General features: G+C 30.0%; 3 non-coding genes across 3 annotated transcripts; all 3 read right to left on the bottom strand.

Moving 5' to 3' along the window:
• Positions 1 to 247: 247 nt before the first annotated feature.
• TRNAD-GUC (transfer RNA aspartic acid (anticodon GUC)) lies at positions 248 to 319 on the bottom strand. The gene has a single exon. It is a non-coding gene; the product is annotated as a tRNA-Asp (tRNA).
• Positions 320 to 751: 432 nt separating this feature from the next.
• Positions 752 to 823, bottom strand: TRNAD-GUC (transfer RNA aspartic acid (anticodon GUC)). Its single transcript has one exon. It is a non-coding gene; the product is annotated as a tRNA-Asp (tRNA).
• Positions 824 to 9,313: 8,490 nt separating this feature from the next.
• TRNAD-GUC (transfer RNA aspartic acid (anticodon GUC)) lies at positions 9,314 to 9,385 on the bottom strand. Its single transcript has one exon. It is a non-coding gene; the product is annotated as a tRNA-Asp (tRNA).
• Between the last annotated feature and the right edge of the window lie 8,210 nt (positions 9,386 to 17,595).

The following is a 17,595-nucleotide window of genomic DNA, read 5'->3' as shown; positions in this document are numbered from 1 at the left end:
TTAACCAGTATCATATCGACAATGTTGTCAGAGATTTTACATCATCTAATATAAAACGCTGCTATGTCACGTATTCTAGGATAAGTGAGGTATAGAGACTGCCAGATATTTTAGGATCACTTATTAGGTCCAGGTGGGGAACTTCTCTCTTATCAGTGATCGCTGCCCGATTCTATGTTTATTTGAAAGCCAAGGGACCCTACTTCATCTTATCTATCTATGTAGCTTAAAAATAATGTTTGACATTCTCCCCGACGGGGAATTGAACCCCGGTCTCCCGCGTGACAGGCGGGGATACTAACCACTATACTATCGAGGACGATGTGTATGGGGACGCTACAAAGATCTATTCAAGTCATGACAATTGAAATGCAATCATATTTTAAGGGATGTTCGACCCTCAGAAAATTGTAGACCAGTCCCCCGGGATTTTCAGCTAGCTTCTGAAATTTAAATATTCAAATGGTGTTGATACAGTGTGCCATTGTTACAACCATGGTTACTGGTAATAATAGTTCCATTACCAGCATCACCAGAGTATGTTTCAAATTAATGACTTACCAACAATATTCACTACTTTCAACCTCATTATTAATCAGTATTACCTTATAGAATATTCGTCTACTTTTCACATCATAATTTGTGATCACAAGTACCTCAAATAAAAGGGCGCAGGAAGTTTAAACAAATCTAAAACGCGACTATGTTAGGTTAATTTTACCTATGTTACTTAAAAATCACATTTAATATTCTCCCCGACGGGGAATTGAACCCCGGTCTCCCGCGTGACAGGCGGGGATACTAACCACTATACTATCGAGGATTATGAGCAAAGCGTCCATTCAAGTGATCACAAATGAAATTCATACATATTCGAGGCCAGCGCTTCCCAAACGGTTGGCAAACCCTCCTGGTGGGTCGCCACGAGGCTCCACGGTGGGCGCAGCGTCATTTTTGTTTTTAAACAGCTGATGGCAGTGTTGTACATTTTGGACATCAGTGATGCCAACTCCCGAAGGGCAAAAAGCACCAAAAATATATTATTATATGTTACAATGTTTGTTTATTGATTTGACGCATTTTTAATGCTTTCATCCTATTCGTTTTGATCAGAATTGTCTTTCAAATTGCACACTATTTTTTTCGGAAGAGAAAAAAAATTTCGATATTAAATTTGAAAATATTATGTTAATATTTGGAGGGAGTCCAGCGTTTTTAATGACATCTTTATCAAGTTCAGAAATTCGTCACTCGTCGCTAGGCATTTCGAAAGAATAGCCTAAATACCAATATTGATTAAAAAAAAGAATCAATATCACCTTCATAACAATAAAATTCTATATTTTGCAATATAGTTGAGTTTCTTAAGCTTTTGAAAGTCTAATCCGAATTTTTGTATGAAAAAATATCGTCAATTAAACTCAAAACTGTTCAAATTGAAAAAAAAAACACCGAAAGCACTAAATGAAAATGCCAGGAAGCACCAAGTTGGTGCTTTTTGGAAATCAAAAAATCACTAAATTTAGTGCTAAAAGCACCAAATTGGCATCACTGTTGAACATATCCCGGATACAGTGTTGCCAGAATTTTTCGGGCTCTTTTCTCCAAATTATGATGTTTTCGTCCCCAAAAATCCCCAATATAAACTTAAGTCCCTCACAAAAATCCCCACTACATTTTTGACAAGTTTTTTTTTTTTTTGAAAAACAAAAAAATAATAAAGCAAAAGTTTCTGCTGTAGAATATCAGTAATACTTTAAAAATTAAAATTTTGTCAAATTCAGCAATCTGCAATAAGATCTTCCAAATGCTGGAGATATGACAAGTAGTAAAATTGAGTGGTAACACCTTCCCAAAGTAGAATTCTACCAGAAATAGTAGATTTTGTATTGTTTGGTGGATTGGTAAAATTTTTGATGTTTTGGTAGATTTTACAAAGAGGTACTTTATACATTTTCTATAGAAATACACTTCTGACAAAATTTTCTATATAGAAATTCAAATTTTTGTCAAAATTTTATTTCTATCGAAAATGTTAGCAAAATTTTATTTCTATAGAATATGTTATCAAACCTTTTTCTCTATGGAAAATTTGTTAAAAATTTTATATATATAACAAATTTGGTTAAAATTTTATTTCTGTAGAAGATTTTTGGAAAATTTTATTTCTAAAGAAAATTTTTGCAAAATTTTACTTTTATAGAAAATTTTGTCAAATTTTATTCTTATAGAAATTTTTGTCAAAATTTTATTTCTATAGCAAATTGTGTCAAAACTTTATTTCTATAGCATATTTCGTCAAAATGTTATTTCAATAGAAAATTTGTTCAAATTTTTATTGCTATAGCAAATTGTGTTAAAATTTTTTCTCTGTAGAAAATTTTATTAAAAAAATTATTTTTATAAAAATTTTTGTTAAAATTTTATTCTTATAGAAAATGTTGTCAAAATTTTATTTCTATAGCACATTTTGTAAAAAATTTAATTCTATAGCAAATTTTGTCAAAATTTAATTTCTATTGAATCTTTTGTCAAAAAGTTATTTCTATAGAAAATTTGTTCAAATTTTTATTTCTATAGCAAATTCTGTTAAATTTTATATCTATATAAAAAAATTTTGCAAAATTTTATTTCTATAGGAAATGTTGTTATTTCTATAAAAATTTTTGCCAAAATTTTATTTGTATAGAAAATTTTATCAAAATTTAATTTCTATACAAAATTTTGTCAAAATTTTATTTCTATACAAAATTTTGCCAAAATGTTATTTCTATAGCAAATTTTGTCAAAACTTTATTTCTATAGAATATTTTGTCAAAATGTTATTTCTATAGAAAATTTGTTCAAATTTTTATTTCTATAGCAAATTTTGTTAAATTTTATATCAATAGGAAATTTTATCAAAATTTTATTTCTATAGAAAATTTTGTCAAAATTTTATTTCTATATAAAATTTTGTCAAAATGTTATTTCTATAAAAAAAATTTGCTATAACAAATTTTATTAAAATTTTATCTCTGTAGAAAAGTTTGTAAAAAACTTTATTTTTATAGAAAATTTTGTTAAAATTTTATTCATATAGAAAATGCTGTCAAAGTTTTATTTCTATAGAATTATTTGTCAAAATGTTATTTCTATAGAAAATTTGTTAAAATTTTTATTTTGGTAGCAAATTTTGTAAAATTTTATATCTATATATATATATATATATATATATATATATATATATATATATATATATATATATATATATATATATATATATATATATATATATATATATATATATATATATATATATATATATATCTATATATATATATATATATATATATATATATATATATATATATATATATATATATATATATATATATATATATATATATATATATATATATATATATATATATATATATATATATATATATATATATATATATATATATATATATATATATATATATATATATATATATATATATATATATATATATATATATATATATATATATATATATATATATATATATATATATATATATATATATATATATATATATATATATATTCTATTGCAAATTTTGTCAAAACTTTATTTCTATAGCACATTTTGTTAACATTTATATCTATAGAAAATTTTGCTAAATCTTATTTCTACAGAAAATGTTGTTAAAATTTTATTTCTATAGAAAATTTTATCAAAATTTTATTTCTATAGAAAATTTTTTAAAAATTTTATTTCTATAAAAAACTTTGTCAAAATGTTATTTCTATAGAACAAATTTGCTATAACAAATTTTCTTAAAATTTTATCTCTGTAGAAAGTTCTGTCAAAAATTTTATTTTTATAGAAAATTTTGTTAAAATTTTATTCTTATAGCAAATGCTGTCAAAATTTTATTTCTATAGAAAATTTTGTCAAAAATTTAATTCTATAGCAAATTTTCTCAAAATTTTATTTCTATTGAATATTTTGTCAAAATGTTATTTCTATAGAAAATTTGTTCAAATTTTTATTTCTATAGCAAATTTTGTTAAATATTATATCTATAGAAAATTTTGCAAAATTTTATTTCTATAGAAAATGTTGTTAAAATTTTATTTCTATAGGAAATTTTGTCAAAATTTTATTTCTATAGAAAATTTTATCATAATTTTATTTCTATAGAAAATTTTGTCAAAATTTTATTTCTATAGAAAATTTTGTCAAAATTTTATTTCTATAGAAAATTTGTTCAAATTTTTATTGCTATAACAAATTTTGTTAAAATTGTATCTCTGTAGAAAATTTTGTCAAAAACTTTATTTTTGTAGAAATTTTTTTAAAATTTTATTCTTATAGAGAATTTTGTCAAAATTTTATTTCTATAGAAAATTTTGTCAAATGTTTGATTCTTGATAAAAAATTATGTCAAAATCTTATTTCTATAAAAAATTGTGTCAAAATTTTATTTCTATAGATTTTTTTTTCAAAATTTCATTTCTATAGAAATTTTTTGCAATATTTTATTTCTATAAAAAATTGTGTCAAAACTTTATTTCTATAAAAAATTTTCTCAAAATTTCATTCAAAATTTTCATTTCAATTTGTACAAAATTTTATTTCTATAGAAAATTTTGTCAAAATTTTAATTTTATAGCAAATTTTGTCAACATTTTAATTCTATAGAATAATTTGTCAAAATGTTATTTCTATAGAAAATTTGTTCAAATTTGTATTTCTATAGCAAATTTTGTTAAATTTTATATCTATAGAAAATGTTATCAAAAAATCTATTTTTTAGAAAAGTTTGTTAAAATTTTATTCTTATAGAAAATTTTGTCAAAATTTTATTTCTATAGAATATATTGTCAAAAGTTTGATTCTTGATAAAAAATTGTATCAAAATCTTATTTTTATAAAAAATTGTGTCAAAATTTCATTTCTACAGGAATTTTTTGCAATATTTCATTTCTATAGAAAATTTGTGTCAAAATTTTATTTCTATAGAAAATTTTTGCAATATTTCATTTCTATAGAAAATTTGCGCAAAATTTTTGCAAAATTTCATTTCTATAGAAAATTTTTGCAAAATTTCATTTCTATAGAAAATTTGTGCAAAATTTTATTTATATAGAAAATTTTTGCTCAATTTTATTTCTATAGAAATTTTTTCAAAATTGTATTTCTATATCTAATCTACCATTATTGGTAGAATTCTACCATGTATCCGATACTATAAAACTGAAGTTTATTATTACTTTGATTGCCATATTTCTCTACTTTTTGTACAAAAGACCGAGACATTATTATGTCTTTTTGTAATCTCTTTTTGCTACCCTTTATGTTGTAATCCCCATTAATAGTCATTAGCCAACACTTTTGAATCGGTCCGCTGTTTTTGTTCCAGCTCATTTTTATGAGCCAGTATCCTCCCTCTGTTTTTGTTTTTTTGCCCAGGGTTAAGTGTTACTTTAGCTGTTCTCTTGCCACTTTCATTTGTAAATATCTCAGCTTCGATAGCGCACCAGAGTATAAATGTAAATATAAGTTTTGCGGTTAAGAATTTCTTAAATAAAAAAGAATACTTCATTTGTATGCCTTTGTTTCCAGATAGAAAGTCAGTTTTCCCCTTTACACGCACTCCGAAGAAAAATTGGAAAACACCCAAGGGGTTGGTCACATGTTCTTGTTAAGATACCAGACACATAAATTTTGAGTAACTCCCTAAACTGCAAATAAAAAGACATAAACGTGGGTATTTACCCAACTCCAAAACTCAATGGAACAAGAACCCAAAACAAACAAAAAAAATCATCAGCAAGGCCCAACTAAAATACCCTTTCCCCGAGACAAGGCACAACGAAATCACCATAGTTTCGTTTTTTTTACGGGTTGATACAACAAAAAATACCATATTTAGGCATAAATTAGCAAGGACCTGTAGTATTGTTATGTGGTAAATATTACCCATTTCATATGAATCCTTGACACTGACTATTTGCCCGTTTCAATTCGTTCACATGGAATAAAAAAAAAAAAAACAAACGAAGTGCTTCAAATACCAAGTGTGACCAACCCTTCATTTCATGCTTGGCGTTTTTTTTTTCGTTTTCCTATCTATTGGCCATATAAATGTTTCAGAATACGCAATCCCATGATAAATGGGGTTGGTTCAACAATGTCACAATATTGTCGTTCATTACTCTGTGAGTTCAATAAATTCAATTTTCGCATAATAGCTAAGTGGCATTTGTTTTTTATAACATGTGCATTTTTAAACCTACACGCCAGAAAAAAATGAAACCAAAGTTTTCGGGTTTGGCAAATATTAACACTTTTCGAAAAAAACGAAAATTTACACAGCTGTTCGTCCCATTTGTAGGCAATTTGTTTAGCGGTTTATTTTTGAAAGACTAAACAAATTAGCCATTATTTCAACATCATTTCGAACAGATGATTATAATTATAAGGCGAATAACAAAAAAAAAAAAAAAACAGCATTACAATGGCATTAATGTTAGAATCGTTTGCTGTTGCAATGTTGTGAGCCTTTGGCATCCCTGTATAGGGTGACTGGAATGGAATGGGTGACATAAAGTAAATTCCTTTTTTATGTAAGTTCATTATGAAAATTTTATTCATAATAATTTTTCCTATGTACATACTCGATTTCAAATTTAAAATATTCCCACATTGTAATGTAATAGAAAATAGAAATGCAATTAGCAATGCTCATGGTCAGAGAGAAAACATGAAATGTTCCTAGTTCATAACAAATTCTCCTCTAGGAATACACTTAATATTCACTTTGTTTTGCGCTATTCCTTCAACAAATTAAAATTTTGTATTTTTCAATTTTTTTTTAGGTATAAAACATAACGTAAGACAAATAAATTACTGTTAACTTCAACAAAATTTTCGTTTCTTCAATGAAATAAAATCGGAAAAGTGGGGTTCTTCGTCCAAATTAATTATTTTACCTATTTTAATACGAGCTTATTTTCCCTTACATTAAAGACATGCGTCTTTATTGAAGAGTAATAAATGTCAAAGTTATCTCTCCTAAATTAAATAAAACAAGTAAGGAAAGTCTAAAGTCAGGCGGGACCGACTATATTATACCCTGCACCACTTTGTAGATCCAGATTTTCGATACCATATCAAATCCATCAAATGTGTTCTACAATATTTATAGACTTTAAATTTAAGTCGGCTAATGCCCTGGGGTGGAACACAATGTTAGGAAAAAACAAGTATATACGGCCGTAAGTTCGGCCAGGCCGAATCTTATGTACCCTCCACCATGGATTGCGTAGAAACTTCTACGAAAGACTGTCATCCACAATCGAATTAATTGGGTTGTGATATCTTAAATCTTCTTAACATCGTTTTCTAAATTGTGAGTTAGTCCATACGTGGTATATATTAGGTAAGTCTACAAATAATTACCAATCGATATGGACTTTTGCACGGTACGTAGAGAGCCAGAATTAAAATATGGGGTCGCTTATATGTGGGCTATATACAATTATGAACTTGATTGACCAATTTTGTGTGATTAGGGATCTATTTATCTGAGGGCTATATATAACTATAGACCGATATGGACCTAGTTAGGCATGGTTGTTAACGGCCATATACTAGCACAATGTACCTAATTTCAACTGACTCGGATGAAATTTGCTCCTCCAAGTGGCTCCAAAACCAAATCTCGGGATATGGGGGCTATATATGATTATGGACTGATATGGACCACTTTTGGCATGGTTGTTAAATATCATATACTACCACCACGTACAAAATTTCAACCAGATCGGATGAATTTTGCTTCTCCACAAGGCACCGGAGGTCAAATCTGTGGATCGGTTTATATGGGGGCTATATATAATTATGGACTGATATGAACCAATTCATGCATGGTTGTTGGATACCATATACTAACATCACGTACCAAATTTCAACCGAATCGGTTGAATTTTGCTCTTCCACGAGGCTCCTGAGATCAAATCTGGGGATCGGATTATATGGGGGCTATATATAATTATGGACCGATTTCGACCAATTTTTGCATGGGTGTTTGAGGCCATATATTAACACCACATACCAAATTTCAACCGAATCGGTTGAATTTTGCTCTTCCACGAGGCTCCTGAGATCAAATCTGGGGACGGATTATATGGGGGCTATATATAATTATCGATCGATATGGACCAATTTTTGCATGGTTGTTAGAGACCATATACCAACACCATGTACCAAATTTCAACCGAAACGGATGAATTTTGCTCTTCCAAGGGGCTCCGGAGGTCAAATCTGTGGATCGGTTTATATGGGGGCTATATATAATTATGGACCGATTTCGACCAATTTTTGCATGGGTGTTTGAGGCCATATATTAACACCACATACCAAATTTCAACCGAGGCTCCTGAGATCAAATCTGGGGATCGGATTATATGGGGGCTATATATAATTATCGATCGATATAGACCAATTTTTGCATGGTTGTTAGAGACCACATACCAACACCATGTACCGAATTTCAGCCGGATCGGATGAAATTTGCTTCTCTAGAGGCTCCGCAAGCCAAATCTGGGGATCGGTTTATATGGGGGCTATATATATTTATGGACCGATGTGGACCAATTTTGCATGGTTGTTAGAGACCATATACGAACACCATGTATCAAATTTCAACCGGATCAGATGAAATTTGCTTCTCTTAGAGGGTCTGAAAGCCAAATCTGGGGGTCCGTTTATATGGGGGCTATACGTAAAAGTGGACCGATATGGCCCATGTGCAATACCATCCGACCTACATCAATAACAACTACTTGTGTCACGTTTTAAGTCGATAACTTGTTTCGTTCGGAAGTTAGCGTGATTTGGAAAGACGGACGGACGAACGGACGGACATGCTCAGATCGACTCAGAATTTCACCACGACCCAGAATATATACACTTTATGGGGTCTTAGAGCAATATTTCGATGTGTTACAGACGGAATGACAAAGTTAATATACCCCCATCCTATGGTGGAGGGTATAAAAATATGGGAAACATTTAAGTCTGAACCAATTTTGTGATAACTACGCAAAAGTGTATTTATGGTTTATCGGTCGATAGATATGTATTATAAATAAAGATTTGAGTCACTTTTACAAGTTTTCTTATAATACCCTGTTCCATATAAATAAAACATAGACCACGAAACTGTTTATAATAATAATATAAGGGCAAAATGAGATATTATGTTATATTCTTTCACTTTGTAGAAGTTTTCCTTAATAAAAAAAGAAAACAATAGTCCATGGATATTATCATACCCTCCCCGACGGGGAATTGAACCCCGGTCTCCCGCGTGACAGGCGGGGATACTAACCACTATACTATCGAGGATGTTAAATTCAAATAAAATTTAAAAAAAAAGTTCCGCTACCCCAACTTGAGATGTAACAATAATAAGATGACATCATACTAATAAAAATGAATTCATTATTAAAATCTTTAGCTATCAACATTTCGACTCTAGGTGGAATGTATCATAGAATTTGAGATTTAGCTAATAAACAGAAATTAATAAAATTCGAAAAACCACTCTTATCTGCAAATACTAGTTGAATGCCAAATATAGCAAAATTATATGCTCAAGATAAGAAACTGTATATAAATGGCAAATGGAGAAAAGCAAAAATATTTCTATTGTATCCCAGAATCGTTTCTTTTGGAATGGAATTTATCGTTTCTTTGGAAAGGAATTTATTTTTACATGAATTTCCAAATTCGGATAGGATGACATTGGCATCTGCAGAAAGCTCCTAAAACTAAATATGGGGATCGGTTTTCGGTCACACTTAGACGGTCATCACTAGATCGACTTAGCATTTCACCACGACCAAGAAAACGAACAAAAAATCCGTAGTTAAACTAACGCAAAAATTAACTTATTTTTATTCGAAAAAAAAATTATTTGTTTATAGTTAAATTTTATTATTCTTTGCAAAATTTTCCACAGCTTAATGAAATTTTAATTTTTTTAAGTAATATATATCTCAAATATTTTATGAACTAAAAATGGGTATAAAGTACACTGTACACTTTACGATACGGTCACACTGGTCACATATTTTATAGAAATCAGAAAATAAGTCTTCAGCACAGCCAAACCAGCAAAAAATTTTAGCTCATATTGTATATATGACATCACGATAGGAGTATCTTCCTAAAACGACATACAGATATTTTGAAAATGTTCGTGGAAAAAAGTTTGACACTCATTTCGGTGAAATATTTGCCTAGTGTGATCATACCCTTAGTTCAATATGAACTGAAGCAGAAGACAATTTTCATACGATTCCCAAAAATAGTAAGAATAAGAAGAATACTGTATGGTTGAAATGGTCATGATTTGGCGCCAATGATTTTCGTCTTTACTTTTAGTTAATTTTTATACCCTGGGCTACACTGTGGAACAAGGTATTATAAGTTAGTGCATATGTTTGTAACACCCAGAAGGAGACGAGATAGACACATGGGTGTCTTTGGCAATAATGCTCAGGGTAGGTACCTGAGTCGATATAACCATGTCCGTCTGTCTGTCTGTGAACACATTTTTGTGATCAAAGTCTAGGTCGCAATTTAAGTCCAATCGTCTTCAAATTTGGCACATGTTCCTAATTTGGGTCAGAATAGAACCCTATTGATTTTGGAAGAAATCGGTTCAGATTTAGATATAGCTCCCATATATATCTTTCGCCCGATATGCACTAATATGGACCCAGCAGCCAGAGTTTTATACCGATTTGCTTGAAATTTTGTACAAACATAACACTTTGTTGTATAGCCAAGCGTGCAAAATTTGATTGAAATCGGTTCAGATTTAGATATAGCTCCCATATATATCTTTCGCCCGATATGGACTTATATGGCCCCAGAAGCCTGATTTTTGGCCGAATTTGGTTGAAATTTTGCACTAGGAGTAAAATTAGTAGTATAGTCAAGTATGCCAAATTTGATTGAAATCGGTTCAGATTTATATATAGCTCCCATATATATCTTTCGCCCGATACGGACTAATATGGTCCTAGAAGCCAGAGTTTTGGCCCAATTTGGTTGAAATTTTGCATAGGGAGTAGATTTAGCATTGTAGCTATGCGTGCCAAATTTGGTTGATATCGATTGAGATTTAGATATAGCTCCCATATATATCTTTCGCCCGATATGGACTAATTGCACTAGGAGTACAATTAGTAGTGTTGTCAAGTGTGCCAAATTTTATTGATGTCGGTTCAGATTCAGATATAGCTCCCATATATATCGATCGCCCGATTTACACTCATATGACCACAGTGGCCAATCGTTTACCGCGATTTAATTGAAATTTTGCACAGGGAGTAGAATTAGCATTGTAGCTATAGATATAGCTCCCATATATATGCTTTTCTGATTTCGACAAAAATGGTCAAAATACCAACATTTTCCTTGTAAAATCGCCACTGCTTAGTCGAAAAGTTGTAAAAATGACTCTAATTTTCCTAACCTTCTAATACATATATATATCGAGCGATAAATCATAAATAAACTTTTGCGAAGTTTCCTTAAAATTGCTTCAGATTTAAATGTTTCCCATATTTTTTTACTAACATTGTGTTCCACCCTAGTGCATTAGCCGACTTAAATTTTGAGTCTATAAATTTTGTAGAAGTCTATCAAATTCTGTCCAGATCGAGTGATATTTAAATGTATGTATTTGGGACAAACCTTTATATATAGCCCCCAACACATTTGACGGATGTGATATGGTATCGAAAATTTAGATCTACAAAGTGGTGCAGGGTATAATATAGTCGGCCCCGCCCGACTTTAGACTTTCCTTACTTGTTTCTTCTACGAGAGGATGTAATATCGTTAACGGAAGTTAAAAACTACAACAGGGCATTAAATTTTCCTGGTTTTAACAACGCCTGTGGAAATCTCAAAATGCAGAGTACAATTTAGTTCAATTTTGGCACGAGTTAGTTCATTCTTCCTATAAAACAGTTTACTTTTTTTTGGTGTATATATAGTTCATGAGGTCGGTGATTAATATTTCAACCGAATCGAATGAAATTTGCTCTTCCACGAGGACAAATTCGGGGGTCTGTTTATATGGGGACTTTACATAGTCCGATATGGCCCATTGCAGATGGACGGACATCGCTAGATCGGCTCAGAAATTCACTACGACCCAGAATTTATAAACTTTATGGGGTCCAAGACCAATATTTCGATGTGTTACAAACGGAATGACAATGCCATCCTTTGATGAAGTGTTTACAAAATCGCAATAGAGCTATTAGAGCTATATCTAAATCTGAACCGATTTGACAGATTTTTGTAAGATTTACGAGACTCACAAAACGTTTGAATATACGGAATTTGAAGAATATCGGTTGATAAATACTTCATTTATGACCAGATCGGTTAAAAATATATACGGCAGCTATATCTAAATCAATAGCGATCGTCTTTGAGCCGAATAAAGAGGTGGACCTTGCACATAAAATGACAGACTGACTAAAAGTCGGACAGACAGACAGTATTGGTGAAGAGTGGAATAATTAACAAAATCATTGCGATAATACTAAATCACTTCAGTTGATTGCTGCCAGCAATCGAATATTTAAAGATTTTTATTCGCATCCTTATGACTTAAATAAAATTTTCGACAGATTTGGCCAGCAGTCTTCTCAATTCATTGGATTCCAAATAAACACAGACTTTGGAAGTTAACAAATAAACATCTTCATTGTAGTATGAAGGGTTTGTACACTGAAAAGAATATTGTCGTGAGGCCAAAGATTTCATGTCCCTAAAATACGAATGCAAATTTTTCTTAGCATAGAAACCACATTTCTATAATATAAAGTTTATTTCCTTGTCCAAAAATCGATCAACTTTTCAATGAAGTCGTATTGTCTGTAATTAAGTGATTTGACTTAAAAATAGGTATCATACCATGAAAGAAAAAAATTTTTTGGATAAGGTCAACTTGACTTTAATAGTTCAGAAAAATTCTTTGAAATTAATGAAATTGTCTTTAAATTTGTTGTCTTTTTGCATCTTGACTACAAATCAAAAAATCGTTCAAAAATAGAACATGTTTTTCAACACTTTTTTACTTGAAACATAGCATAAATTCTACCGGAAGTTGAGTCTAAATTTGGAAAATAAAGTTGTCGTTAACTCATTTTAAGGGACTTTGATGGCATATGAAGAAAAAAGCTAAAAAAACGAAAAATTAAAATTTGCTTCCCAGAAGCAAGTACACAAAACCCAAATTTAAAAGAGAATTGTGTCTTAAAAGTATCCTTACTTGTATTCTCCGCTTCTTTGGATCGGAATCAATACCAAATTGTTAAAGTAAAGAGAAAATCTTTGGAGCCGGGCATGATTTTTTTCAGTGTAGTTCTTTTTATACCCACCACCATAGAATGGTGACGGGGGTATAATAAGTTTGTCATTCCGTTTGTAACACATCGAAATATCGATTTCCGACTATATAAAGTATATATATTCTTGATCAGGGAGAAATTCTAAGACGATATAACGATGTCCGTCTGTCTGTCTGTCTGTCTGTTGTAATCACGCTACAGTCTTCAATAATGAAGCAATCGTGGTGAAATTTTGCACAAAATCTTTTGTCTGCAGGCAGGTCAAGTTCGAAGATGGGATATATCGGTTCAGGTTTTGATATAGTCCCCATATAAACCGACCTCCTGATTTGGGGTCTTGGGCTTATAGAAGTTTTTATCCAATTTGCCTGAAATTTGAAATCTAGAGGTATTTTATGACCATAAAGAGGTGTGCCAAAAATTGTGAGTATCGGTCCATATTTTGGTATAGCCCCCATATAGACCTATCTCCCGATTTTACTTCTTGGGCTTATAGAAACCGCAGTTTTTATTCAATTTACCTGAAATTGGAAATCTAGAGGTATTGTAGGACCACAATTATGTGTGCCAAAAATTGTGAGTATCGGTCCATATTTTGGTATAGCCCCCATATAGACCGATCTCCCGATTTTACTTCTTGGGCTTATAGAAATCGTAGTTTTTATCCAATTTGCCTGAAATTTGAAATTTAGAGGTATTTTATGACCATAAAGAGGTGTGCCAAAAATGGTGAATATCGGTCCATATTTTGGTATAGCCCCTATATAGACCGATCTCCCGATTTTACTTCTTGGGCTTCTAGAATCCGAAGTTTTTATCCTATTTGCCTGAAATTGGAAATCTAGAGGTATTTTCGGGTCATAAAGAGGTATGCCGAAAACGATGAGTATCGGTCCATATTTTAGTATAGCCCCCATAAGAACGATCTCCCGATTTAACTCCTTGGGTTTCTAGAAACCGTAGTTTTTATCTGATTTGCCTTAAATTGTAAATATTCTGGTATTTTAGGCTCACAAAAACGTGTATCGGATTAAGTTTTTATCGGTCCATTTGGTAATGCCTCCATATAGACCGACTTCACTTCTTGAGGGTGTAGAAGGCGCACTGATCATGAAAATTGCTTGGAACTCAATGTAAAATTTCCAGATTTTACTTCTACAGATTTAAGATTTCAAATCAAGACGTTATTTTATAATTTTCTTGCACACTTACAAGAGATGTTAATGATTCCTCTAAAACTCAAACAAAAATGGTTCTTATAAATCCAGAATCTGATATAGTCCTCATAGGTGAAATCTTTAAAATTATCTTCGGGAAGTGTCCTCAAGTCCTCAAGCCCTCCTGAAATTTCAAAGGAACCCCTAATATTTGGTTCATGGTGGTGGGTATTTAAGATTCGGCCCGGCCGAACTTACTGCTGTATATACTTGTTAAACATCTGATTTACAAATGTTAGCCCCTTCGACTTGTCAATGTTCAGATACCATGCACAGATCACACTGTCAATTTTACTCTTCAACCATAAACCAGTTCAATTAGATCCCTTTCCCTCTCATTAACCAATCTCGAAAGCAATTTTGAAATATGACCAATTTTTGGAGGATATTGATTTGAATGTCTAATGAAATTAATTGGATTAAAGACACACAGATATCCTTCAAATCTTCACACTACTAAGGGTTGGTTAAATACCAAATTTACCAAACAAGCAACCAACCAAGAACACTTCGACAATGACTGGTAATAACCAAACTTCATCAATTGTACCGTGTTAATTCAATGGTACGGCGTATAATCGAATTTTTCACCATGACACAAGTAGCTCGGTATGGGGACATAACATACACAGCAATGAATATGGTTTTACAGGACCTCTTCGGTAAAGCAATAAATATTTTATATAATTTATTAAATTATGACTGTAAATGCAATAAACTCAATGTGGTTTTGTTGCGTACTACTACAATCCAAAAGGGGGTGGATCGAATCTATGTAGAATCCTCCTCTTTGCTATCTTTTCTACCCTTGATGGCTTGGAAATTCTATAGAGGCTATGAATATTTCTTCCCAATAACCTTCTTAGAACGGCAAAATTTTGTGGTTGCATAATATTGGAATTTTGAAGTAAAATTTTTGAAAGATTTCCTTCATGGCTTTTAAGTGAGACTGAAATGTGTTTTTGCTTTTAGTTGTTTGCTTTTTGCAGGTTTGGGGTTGCTTTCCCAATCGTCAGGCAGACTAACCACCACCACCTCCAACCCATACAAGGAAGACACGTAACAAGTGCATTTTCTAATAATATTTTTGCAATATTGCAAATACAAGCACCACCCGTAATAGTTCTGGTTAACTGATGGTACGTTTAGGCATGTAACATGGGACCATAACAGATGTTCTAAATGGCCTTTTAGAGACGCTTCGTTCCATACGTTCCATCGTTATATGAAAAACTTTTCACAGTAATTTTCGCTAATGTTCTAGGACATTTATTAGCTAGATATTACACATGTCAATGCATTCTTTCCTATCTATGGAATTTATATGAATTTTTTGGTCCAGCATTTATATTTGATCGCCCCAAAAGCACAACTGCCATTAGACATCTGTAATCTTCGTGTTTTTAAAATGCCACATATATTTTGCAATACATATTGTTAGAGCGAGGTAGTGGATTTTAATTAAATATTTTGCAAAAAAAATTTTGATATATGTTTATCCAATCGATCATGATTTAGAAAAAAAATGGATTACGTTTGATTATTTCATAAAAAAGTGAACTTTGTTTGACTAAAACGATTACATCGTTCTAAACGTTAATGTCTTATAGTGTAAGAGTAAACGCACAAATCAATAAAAATATATATTGTACCAAAAACGGTCTTGGTAGAATTCATGATGTTTTGGAAGATTTTGCAAAATATACCTCTACAACTAAGAGACTCTTCATAAATTTTCTATAGAAATAAAATTCTGACAAAATTTTCTATAAAAATAAAATTTTTGACAAAGTTTCCCATAAAAATAAAATTTTGACATAATTCTCTATGGAAATCAAATTTTGACAAAATTTTCTATAGAAAAAAAACAATTTGACAAAATTGTCTATAGAAATAAAATTTTGACAAGATTTTCTATCAAAATAAAATGTTGACAACATTTTCGATAAAAATAAAATTTTGGCAAAATTTTCTATAGAAATAAAGTTTTGACAAAATTTTCTACAGAAATACAATTTTAACAAAATCTTCTATAGAAATACAATTTTGACAAAATTTTCTATGGAAAAAAATTTTTGACAAAATTTTCTATAGAAATAAAATTTTGACAAAATTTTCTATAGAAATAAAATTTTGACAAAATCATCTATAAAAATAAAATTTTGACAAAATCTACTAAAATTTTTAGAAAATTTTCTATAGAAATAAAATTGTGGCAAAATTTTCTATAGAAATGAAATCTTGACAAAATTTTCTATAGAAATAAAATCTTTACAAAATTTTCCATAAAAATAAAATTTTGACAAAATTTTCTATGAAAAAAAAAAGTTTACAAAATTTTCTATGGAAATAAAGTTTTGACAAAATTTTCTATAAAAATAAAATTTTGACAAAATTTTCTATAGAAATAAAATTTTGAAAAAATTTTCGATAGAAATAAAATTTTGAAAAAATTTTCTATAGAAATAAAGTTTTGTTTAGTTTTGTTAGTTGACCTTTGGAATTTTACAATTTTGGGATTATTTGTTTGGCTTGAGGTCATGGACTAATGCAAAATGCTGGTGTTAATGTTTTTCATTACTTTTTATTGAAATATTGCTGTTCTCGGATATTTCGATACACCTTCGGTGATCATCTTCAGCGAGATATTATATTTTACAAAGTAATAGACTTTCTCCTTACAATGCTCTAATGTTAGACATGAGCATTTTGTAAAGAAATTTTGTAAAATTTTCTGTAGAAATAAAATTTTGACAAAATTTTCTATAGAAATAAAATTATGACAAAATTTTCTATAGAAAAAAATTGTTTAACAAAATTTTCTATGGAAATAAAATTTTAACAAAATTTTCTATAGAAATAAAATTTTGGCAAAATTTTCTATGGAAAAAAAATTTTGACAAAATTTTCTATGGAAATAAATTTTTGACTAAATTTTCTATAGAAATAAAATTTTGAG

This window comes from Haematobia irritans, chromosome 5 (assembly GCF_050003625.1).
Source record: "Haematobia irritans isolate KBUSLIRL chromosome 5, ASM5000362v1, whole genome shotgun sequence".
In the NCBI taxonomy this organism is placed as follows: domain Eukaryota; kingdom Metazoa; phylum Arthropoda; class Insecta; order Diptera; family Muscidae; genus Haematobia; species Haematobia irritans.
This window is presented reverse-complemented; position numbering and strand designations above follow the sequence as displayed.